Raw genomic sequence first — 10,495 nt, 5'->3', positions numbered from 1 at the left:
CCCGCATGCTGTACCGCCAGCGCTCGAGGCGGCCCTTGTGGGCGGAGCAGTATGAGTCGAGCAGCGCCTCCTGCTCCGCCCGCTCCGCGGTGATCTGCTCCTCCGCCTGCAGGTGCTTCTAGAGGAGATGGTGGTTGTAGGCGGCATCGGCCTGCGCCTCCCGGAACTGCTCCTGACGCATCTGCCTCACACTGTCCATATATTGGGCATGGGCCTCGCTGATGGTCATGGTGCAATGCACCAGCGAGGATGGCGCGGAGGAGGGGGTTGGCGCCAGATCGTCGACTACCATGTTCTCCATTGGGACGTCGTCATCCTTCGGCTACCTGCCGGCCAGCCGGTCGGCAGCAATGACTGCCATACACACGACCTTTGGCAGACCCTGGATAGTAGAGCGGGATATACCCGATCGATTTACGAATCGCGAGGACGTTCCTTGACACGTGATGATGACTACCTATTCGGACATGACAAACCTTGTCACACCCGAGCCGACAACCGCAGACGGACCCCATCGGAGCTACGTCACGACGTGGCCCGATATAGAGGTGCCACACACCCACTTTGCTTCACCGATGAAGTAATGGATAACGAATTCCCTGAAGGATTCAAACCCGTTAACATTGAATCATACGATGGAACAACCGACCCCGCTGTATGAATCAAGAATTTTATTCTCCATATCCACATGGCCTATGGAGACAACCTGCATGCCATCGAATACCTCCCACTAAAGCTCAAAGGGCCAGCTCGGCACTGGTTAAACAACCTGCCTGAAAACTCTATCGCCAGCTGGGAGGACTTGGAAGAAGCCTTCCTTGACAACTTCGAAGATACATATGTCCGGCCACCAGATGCCGATGACTTAAGCCACATAGTCCAACAACCTGGAGAGTTAGCCAGAAAATTTTGGACTAGGTTCCTAACCAAGAAGAACTAGATCATCGACTGTCTGGATGTCGAAGCTCTAGCGGCCTTTAAACATAGCATCCGCGACGAATGGCTCGCCCGCCACCTCGGCCAAGAAAAGCGGAAATCCATGGCATCCCTCATGGCACTTATGACCCGCTTTTTTGCGGGTGAGGATAGCTAGATGGCTCATAGTAAAAATATGGCGAGCGACGCAGGCCCCTCTGAGGCCAAAAACAACAACGGCAAGCTTCGACGTAACAGACACAAATGCCGAAGCAATGGTACTAATACCGAAGACACTACAGTCAACGCCGGATTCAGCAGCTCCAAGTCCAGTCAGCGGAAGAAACCGTATAAGAGAAACATTCAGGGACCATCCATCCTGGACCGCATACTCGACCGTCCGTGCCAAATCAATGGCACCCCAGACAAACCATCCAACCATACCAATAGAGATTGCTGGGTTTTTAAGCAAGCTGGCAAGTTAAACATCGAGAACAAGGAAAAGGGATCACAGAGCAAGGATGATGACGAGGAGCCCCTGCAGCCAAACACAGGGGGACATAAGAAGTTTCCCCCTTAGGTCAAAACAATGAACATGATATATGCTACACACATCCCCAAGAGGGATCACAAGCGCACACTTAGGGACGTCTACGCGATAGAGCCAGTCGCCCCAAAATTCAATCCATGGTCATCGCGCCTGCTCACTTTTGATCGTCGGGATCATCCGACCAGTATCCGTCATGGCGGATCAGCTGCACTAGTCCTAGACCCAATCATTGATGGATTCCACCTGACGTGAGTCCTCATGGACGGTGGTAGTAGCCTCAATCTGCTCTATCAGGATATAGTGCGCAAAATGGGCATTAACCCATCACGGATCAAATCCACAAGGACTACCTTTAAAGGAGTCATAGCAGGCGTAGAGGCCTGCTGTACGGGCTCAATCACACTACAGGTTGTCTTTGGATCTCCGGACAACTTCCAAAGCGAGGAGTTAATCTTCGACATCGTCCCCTTTCGCAACGGCTATCACACACTGCTTGGACGAATCCCATTTGCTCGATTCAATGCGGTACCTCACTACGCTTACCTCAAGCTCAAGATGCCCGGACCACGTGGCGTCGTAACAATCAATGGAAATACGGAACGCTCCCTCCGTACCAAGGAGCATACCACGGCCTTAGCAGCAGAAGTATAGCCCGGCCTTTTCCAGCATAATCTTGATTTGGCGGCTGAGCCCCTGGACATCATTAAGAGAGTCCGGACTGTTCTGCAGCAAGACAGCCCGGCTCGTCAAGAGCTTAACTAAGAAATTTGGCCTTCTTCCCAGTCCCAATCAAATGGCAGCATTCGCACCGCGCGTACATAACTACGCACTCAAAATTCCATGGGCATCAACGGAGGCATAGCTATTTTATGATCCACAATTCGGCTAGACCGGCCCGGACACTCATACTTTCACTATTACCCTTTTTTCTTTTATTTTTCCTTTTTTACAGGCCTTTTCTGGCGGCTTGACCATCGACTCTTTTTGAAGGATAAAAACACCAGGACAACAAGAAGCGTGGACGTACTGGAAAACTCTTAGGTGATCTCTTTAACGATCCCTTTACATATCTTTGGACCCATACGCAGCTCTCTCTTGGTGAAGGCATAGTAAATAGCCTTTCTGCTTATTGCACTACCTATATAAATGTGCTTTAATGCACCAATGAAATTATAATTGAAACAGTTTGCGGCCCAAATTTTCACGGCTCTAGCTTACCACTGGTTCTTCTTTTTTCTTTATTTTTTTCTTTTCCTTTCTGGTAATTCTATCAGGTAACACCTGTACACTCGGGTGTGTTTCAATTTGCTAGGGGATTCATAGCACCCCACACTATGGCAACAAAAGTCCAAACACTTTTTATAAGTATAGTTCGGCACCCCGAATTTAGCATTATATGCATTGGCTCTGAATCATGTCTTTGGTCAATAGTTGGGTTGCCCGGCTCCTGTGCTTGCTACCTTACGTTCCGCTATATCGGCTAAGGTAGTAAAGGGAGAACTACTACGATTGTGCCTTGGTTTATCCAAAGGAAAAACTCAGTAGAGAAAGCCGAAAATTGACTGTCATGATGTGGCGAGAGCCGGTCAGCTGTTCGGAGGTTGCAAATCGTTGGAGATTTCTTCCGCATCATGCGAAGGATCGATACTTCCAGATTAGACGCTTGAAGCACTCTAGCTCGGATACTAGGGGCTGCGCCCATGTTTTTATTGTTAAACTCCTATGGCTAAGTGAGGGCGTTAACGCCGCATAGTCTGATTGTCTGGTTCGTTGCGCTAAAGAACTCCTTCAAGGACCATATAATTGGATCAAGATTGTTTAGATTCCATCCCGAACACATCCGTACTACCTACATGGGGGCAGAAGCCGACGACTGGAAAACCCTCAGATTTCACATAACATAGCCGCACAGGAGGAAAAATTTAAATACATAACAAGTATTATATTGCAAACCCGCTTTGTTCTATCATACAAGGTAGAAGGAACTTGAATACATTCATTCAAAAATAATGTCCTGCGCACACTGTGTTGCTACACTGCGAGACCCCTCTAGGACATCTACAAAATAGCGCTCGGGTGTGCGGTGCTCCTTGCCCTCCGGTGGCCCCTTGGTCAGCTCAATGGTGTCCATCTTCGCCCACAACATCTTGCAGCGGGTGAAGGCCATGTGTGCACCTCCAATGCAGGCCGATCACTTGACGGCATCCAGCCGAGGATAGGCGTTCACCATCTACATAACGAGCCCGAAGTAGCTGCTGGGCATAGCTTCGGCTGGCCATTGCCGGATTATCAAACCCTTCATGGCTAGATCGGCCACCTTATGCAGCTCCACCAGCTGTTTCAGCTGATCAGTGAAGGGCACGGGATGCTCTGGCGCAAGATACTACGACCAGAACAATTTCTCCGTGGAGCTCTCTTCTTCGGCTTGGAAGAACTCTGAGGCGTCGGACACACTGTGTGGCAGATCTGCGAAGGCCCCTGGAGAACTCTGAATCCGGGTTAGTAAGAAATACTTCTTCTTTATATATTTGCTTTGCATGCTAACCACCTTACCCGCCGCGATCTTCCTGTCCTCTTGGATTTCTGGGAGGGCACCATGGGTAAGGATGGCAATGGGTCGGGTTTGGATGGGGTTGAACAATATCGAATCCATATCCATATCTATGAAGACACTCTTTGCCCGCCCATGAAAAAATCCATGGGTGAAAAATTGTGTCCATGTCCAAATCCGATGGATATCCATATCCACTGGATATCCATTGGGTCCTCTTGAGACATAACACAATATTAACATAAACTCTTCCATTCTTCTCCTCGTGGCAGGCTAGGCTTCACTTATGGTAAATCAACATCCAGTAACAACCTAAGATCATTTAGTATTTTTCTAACAGATGAGAATTACGAGTCATTTAAGAAGGATATAAAAATAAGGGTTAAGGGAAGAAGTGTTGGAGTATGTTACAGAGGGGATTGATTGTCAACTTATAAAAGTTATGATGGGGATTGTGTAATTTCTTATGCATGTTTTAGATTAAAAAAGTGTAAAATTGCCGTGGGACATGTGAACGTGGGGCAGGGATGACAGATTTTTTTTCCCATTAAGTCATACTATCGGGTCGGGTTTGGATATATCCATGGGTACAACATTATATCCATGCCCTACCCACGAACAATTGGGTCGGGTTTGGACGCCGCCCATGGACACAAAAGCATATCCAAACCCTATCCATTCGGGTCGGATATCCATGGATATCCATGTCCATGGATAAAATTGCCATCCTTAACCATGGGCTTCAACCCGAGCCGCTTCCGCGCTTTGACGAGCCTTGGAGAGTTCGGTCTCTCGAGCCGAAACATCGCCCTCCAGGGTCTCGTACTTCTTCACCGCGTCCTAGAGCTCTTGCTAGACCTTGTTCAGCCAGGCCTTTAGCTTCTTGCGAGCCGCCTGCTCCTTGACGGCTCTCTCCTTGGCTTCAGCCAGGGCCGTTTTCAGGGCCCCGGCCTCGGTCGTCGACCCTACACATATAATGACACTATGGTCAGTATACATTATTTACTCTTTCGGAATATATAGCGAGCCATTGCATACCTTGCTGGTCTTCCAGTTGCTTCCTAGCATGGCCAAGCTCTTCTTTGGCCCGCTCCAGTTTCTGCTTTAGTCCGAAGACTTCGGCAGCATGAGAAGTCATGGCCAGCAGCGACGCCTGCTTATTAACATCAGACACACTTGGTTAGTTTCCTGCGAAATTTGATTGATCATCTGTCCGGCTTGTCTTTTCGAACACCGGACAGTGTCTCAGGGGCTACTGTCTATGTGGAGATTTTCTCGGTTAAACGCCGCTTACCTCAAAACCTGTCAGCAAGCCGCTGCAGGCTTGGGTCAGTCTGCTCTTGACGGACTGAGCCTTCTCAATCACCGTACCCATAAGGATACAATGTTCTTCCATAATGGAAGCGCCTCGTAGCGCTTCCAACAGATTATCCGGCACCTCTGGTTAGACAAAGGTCGCCGGTGGGACGGGCGCGCCTCCTTCTCTTGATGGAGGATGCTTGTCGGACTCCGGGGCCATATGGATCTCCGGATCCGTTCCCAAAGGGGGCCGAATCGAGTACGGCCCCCATCGTCAGTCTCCATGGGGGCTTGTTCCCCCATGTGTTCGGCGGCCGAGGTATCGCCCTCCGGCCGCCTTGATGGCCACCCAAACCTCTCCCTGGCCTAGGAAGGTCCTTCGGGACAGCACCTCGATGTCTCCGTGGGCCTCAGGAGAGTAAGCGGCCGGTGGTGTCTCGCTGGCCATCTCCTTTGAGTCCAACAAGCCTCTTGATGAGGAACGCTGGGAGCTGTCATGGGCCGGACTGCAATAGCATAATTAATCATGTCAATACGACAAAGAGGAGAGGTTAGATTTATGGGCATGTACGAGTCTTAGCACTTACGATGCGGCCCGAGGCTTAGTGCGGGGGCGTCGCTCCGGACTACTATCGACGTCCCATGCGGAGCTGCCCGTGAGCGGGCCTTTCCCCTTCTTGGGCGCCTCTGCCTCCAGAATTGTGGAGGCCTCCCTCTTCTTCCTCCCTCCATCAAAGGGAAAGTCGCACTTCTCCTCCTCATCGTCGTCGTCTTCGGCGACGGAAGAACGGCTCTTGTCTTCGGACGTCGCGTCCGAAGTGCCCTTGCGGCGGGGGCTACTCCGGACCCCCTTGGCCTTCCCCATGGCCTTCTTCACTGGCATCGTATAGGGCGCCGGCACCAGCATCTTCGCTAAACGCGGAATGACTGATTCTTCAGGCAGCGGAGCCGGACACCAGATCTGCTTCACCCTCTCAATCCAGTCCTAAAGAAGCTATGATAATAATAGCTTAGATATCATCCTTGAAACAAGCAAGTAGGGGATGCGTTAAAAATAACATACCTCGTTGGCGAGGTGATTGATGTCGTGCCGCGGTCCCAATCCATGGTCGGCGGTGTCTCGTTGCCCTTGAAGAGCAACTTCCAGGCATCTTCGTGAGAAGTTTCGAAGAGCCTCTTCAGGGTATGGTGCTTCTTCAGATTAAACTCCCATAGAGGGCGGCTTCGGCTTTGGCACAGGAGAATCCGGCAAACTACCATCACCTGGATTATATCGACAAGCTTGATATCCTTGTCCACCATACATTGAATGCGCGTCTGCAGCGCTATCAGCTCATCTGACGATGACCAATTCGGGCTCTTCTCAACCCAGAAGGTGAGCTGCATTGGAGCACCGGAGTTGAATTCGGCAACGGCGGCCCAATTTGTACCACCGGGTTCTGTGATGTAGAACCATTGTTTCTGTCATTCCTTGACAGTCTCCACGAAAGTGCCTTTCGGCCAGGAGACATTAGTCAGCTTGCTCACCATGGCACCTCTGTACTCCACGTGCTGGCCATCCACCACGTTCGGCTTCACATTGAATACCTTGAGCCACAACCTGAAGTGGGGTTGGATGCGGAGGAAGGCCTCACACACGATGATGAACGCCGAGATGTTGAGTAAGGAGCTCGGGGATCGATCATGGAAGTCTATCCCGGAATAGTACATCAGCCCGCGGACGAAAGGGTGGAGTGGAAACCCTAGCCCGCAGAGGAAATGAGGGATGAATACCACCCTCTCATTGGGCTTCGATGTGGGAACGACTTGCCCCTGGGCTGGAAGACGGTGGGCGATTTCCTTCGCCAGGTACTCGGCCGCCCGAAGCTCAGTAATGTCCTCCTTGACGGAGGAGACCATCCACTTGCCTTGACCTCCGGATTCGGACATGGTTGAGTGCTAGCTTGAGTGGGAAGAAGATGAGAGCTTGGGTGCTGGAGCTCAAGAGTGGAAGGGCAGAGGAAGAGAGAAGCGTGGGAGAAGAAGGGGGAATCCTTATCCCCTTATAAAGGCAGTGAATATCGAACGCCTCCCCACTCGCCTTAAAACTCGCCTATTCCCAAGGGCTGTGTAAACAGGCACGGCTTGGTTACCCACACCCGAATTGATGAAAATCCCGCAATAAGGAGACACGATCTCTGCTTTGGCAAGACGTGCCAATGGCAACCGCGTCTCGAAATGTGTAGCGGCAGACGAAAAACGGTTCCAAATTATGACCGGGCAAACGTGATGTCATAATACAAAAAGTTGTCAGCGGATTGGACTTGTGGAAAATTATATTCCCTCTGTGGTTGCCTGTAGTGCGTGTGTTGCAGGTCCGAACACATTCAATACGTCCGAATACTATCTTGGAGTTCGGAAGGAGGAACCCGCCTTGCAATGCCGAAGTCAGATCTACGCGCCGGATACCTTGTCATTGAAGCCAGGTTCAGGGGCTACTGAGGGAGTCCTGGACTAAGGGGTCCTCGGGCGTCCGACCTGTTAGCCATGGGCCGGACTGATGGGTTGTTCTCGATGTCCTGGGAACGGCGGTCCCCAGACTTGCCTACCTGCGGCCCACGGCGTGGCTGGGCTGGCAGGTCTGTACGGCCCATCTTCATCGACAAGGCATTCAATACCCTCGCGAGGCAGACGAGGCAAGACCTCATCAGGAGCGGCCTCGCTAGGCAGGCTCGCGAGGGGCAGAGAGATCAAGGCAGGCAAACCTCGCGAGGCCCTCGTGACGTGAGCCATGACGATCGAGACCAGGCGGGCGCCAGCGCACAGTGTCCTTGTTTCCTCTTTGGTGTCAAGGGGGCAAGCGCAGGCATGGAGTACCGAGGCATCAGGCAAAGGTTTCCATATCGGTGCAATGAGACCAAGACCAAAAGGACGGCAGGACGGAGGTCACCATGGAGCCCAAGACGGCGTCATCACCAGAGCCTTTGGCATGCGAAGACCACCTTTTGTCAGGATAACTCGTACTAGTTGTCCCCTTTCAAATTGGCTGTTGTCGGCTCCCTTCCCGCTCAATATTTGGGGAGAGGACCAGGGCCTATATAAGTAGAACTAGCCACCACGGTGAAGGGGGACAAAAAAGACAAGAAGAGAGAGGATCAACCTCGTCACAAGTGGGAAGCAGATTCAAGATTATATCACCCACACAAGTTCTCCAAGCACAAGAACACCTCAACCTCAGGAGGCTATTCTTCCCCTTGTAACTGTTCTTCACCAGCCAAGAGGCAATCCACCACCACCACACTGGAGTAGGGTATTACACCACAACGGTGGCCCAAACCAGTATAAATCTTGTGTCTTTCTGTGTTGTGAGTTCGTTTAGTTCATTTGCAAGATCTTAGAAAGCTAGGGCATGGATCGATAGGGAGAAAACCTTCGCGCGCACCCCCAGTGTTCGAACCTCAAGGGTTTGCCAGAACCCGTGATCCGACATTTGGCACGCCAGGTAGGGGTGCGCCAAAGTTTCCTTCCGTCGCTCCGTGCTCTGTTGCTTCGTCGTCTCCATGGCAGACGCGCGCCGCTCTCCTGCCGAGCGTCGGGCTGCCCTCGCCGCCCATGTTTCTCAGACGGCTCCCATTGGCGAGCCGCCTCGTCGTTCCCCGTCGCCTGCTGCCAACACCGCCACTGCCCCGACAGGGAAAGAGCAGCAAGCATCCTCGCTGCACCCCTCGGTGCGGCAGGATGGCCTCACCGCCACTCCATCGCTGACCCCGGCCGGATCTTCTTCCCATGCACGTCGCCCTCCCATGGATGCGCGGTCTGCGCTCCTCATGGCGCACGAGCTCCTGCGCTACCGTCCGGTTGACGACCTGTACGAGGACTGGCTCGACCGCATAGCTGAGCTTTTCCACACCGCGGGGGGATCCCTGTTGGAAATATGCCCTAGAGGCAATAATAAATTGATTATTATTATATTTCCTTGTTCATGATAATCGTTTATTATCCATTCTAGAATTGTATTGATAGGAAACTCAGATACATGTGTGGATACATAGACAACACCATGTCCCTAGTAAGCCTCTAGTTGACTAGCTCGTTGATCAATAGATGGTTACGGTTTCCTGACCATGGACATTGGATGTCATTGATAATGGGATCACATCATTAGGAGAATGATGTGATGGACAAGACCCAATCCTAAGCCTAGCACAAAGATCGTGTAGTTCGTATGCTAAAGCTTTTCTAGTGTCAAGTATCATTTCCTTAGACCATGAGATTGTGCAACTCCCAGATACCGTAGGAATGCTTTGGGTGTACCAAACGTCACAACGTAACTGGGTGACTATAAAGGTGCACTACAGGTATCTCCGAAAGTGTCTGTTGGGTTGGCACGAATCGAGACTGGGATTTGTCACTCCATGTAAACGGAGAGGTATCTCTGGGCCCACTCGGTAGGACATCATCATAATGTGCACAATGTGATCAAGGAGTTTATCACGGGATGATGTGTTACGGAACGAGTAAAGAGACTTGCCGGTAACGAGATTGAACAAGGTATCGGGATACTGACGATCGAATCTCGGGCGAGTATTGTACCGATAGACAAAGGGAATTGTATACGGGATTGATTAAGTCCATGACATCGTGGTTCATCCGATGAGATCATCATGGAACATGTGGGAGCCAACATGGGTATCAAGATCCCGCTGTTGGTTATTGACCGGAGAGTCATCTCGGTCATGTCTGCATGGTTCCCGAACCCGTAGGGTCTACACACTTAAGGTTCAGTGACGCTTGGGTTATAGAGATATTAGTATGCGGTAACCCGAAAGTTGTTCGGAGTCCAGGATGAGATCCCGGACGTCACGAGAAGTTCCGTAATGGTCCGGAGGTAAAGAATTATATATAGGAAGTGCTATTTCGGCCATCGGGACAAGTTTCGGGGTCACCGGTATTGTACCGGGACCACCGGAAGGGTCCCGGGGGTCCACCGGGTGGGGCCACCTGCCCCGGGGGCCATATGGTCTGTAGGGGGTGCGCCTTGGCCTACATGGGCCAAGGGCACCAGCCCCTAGAGGCCCATGCGCCAAAGGGACAATAGGAGGGGAGAGTCCTAAAGGGGGAAGGCACCTCCGAGGTGCCTTGGGGAGGGTGGACTCCTCCCCCCTTTGGCCGCACCCTTCCTTGGAGGAAGGGGCAAGGCT

The sequence above is a fragment of the Triticum aestivum genome, chromosome 1A, assembly GCF_018294505.1.
Source record: "Triticum aestivum cultivar Chinese Spring chromosome 1A, IWGSC CS RefSeq v2.1, whole genome shotgun sequence".
Lineage (NCBI taxonomy): Eukaryota > Viridiplantae > Streptophyta > Magnoliopsida > Poales > Poaceae > Triticum > Triticum aestivum.
The sequence above is the reverse complement of the archived record's forward strand: the minus strand, read 5'-3'. Positions refer to the sequence as shown.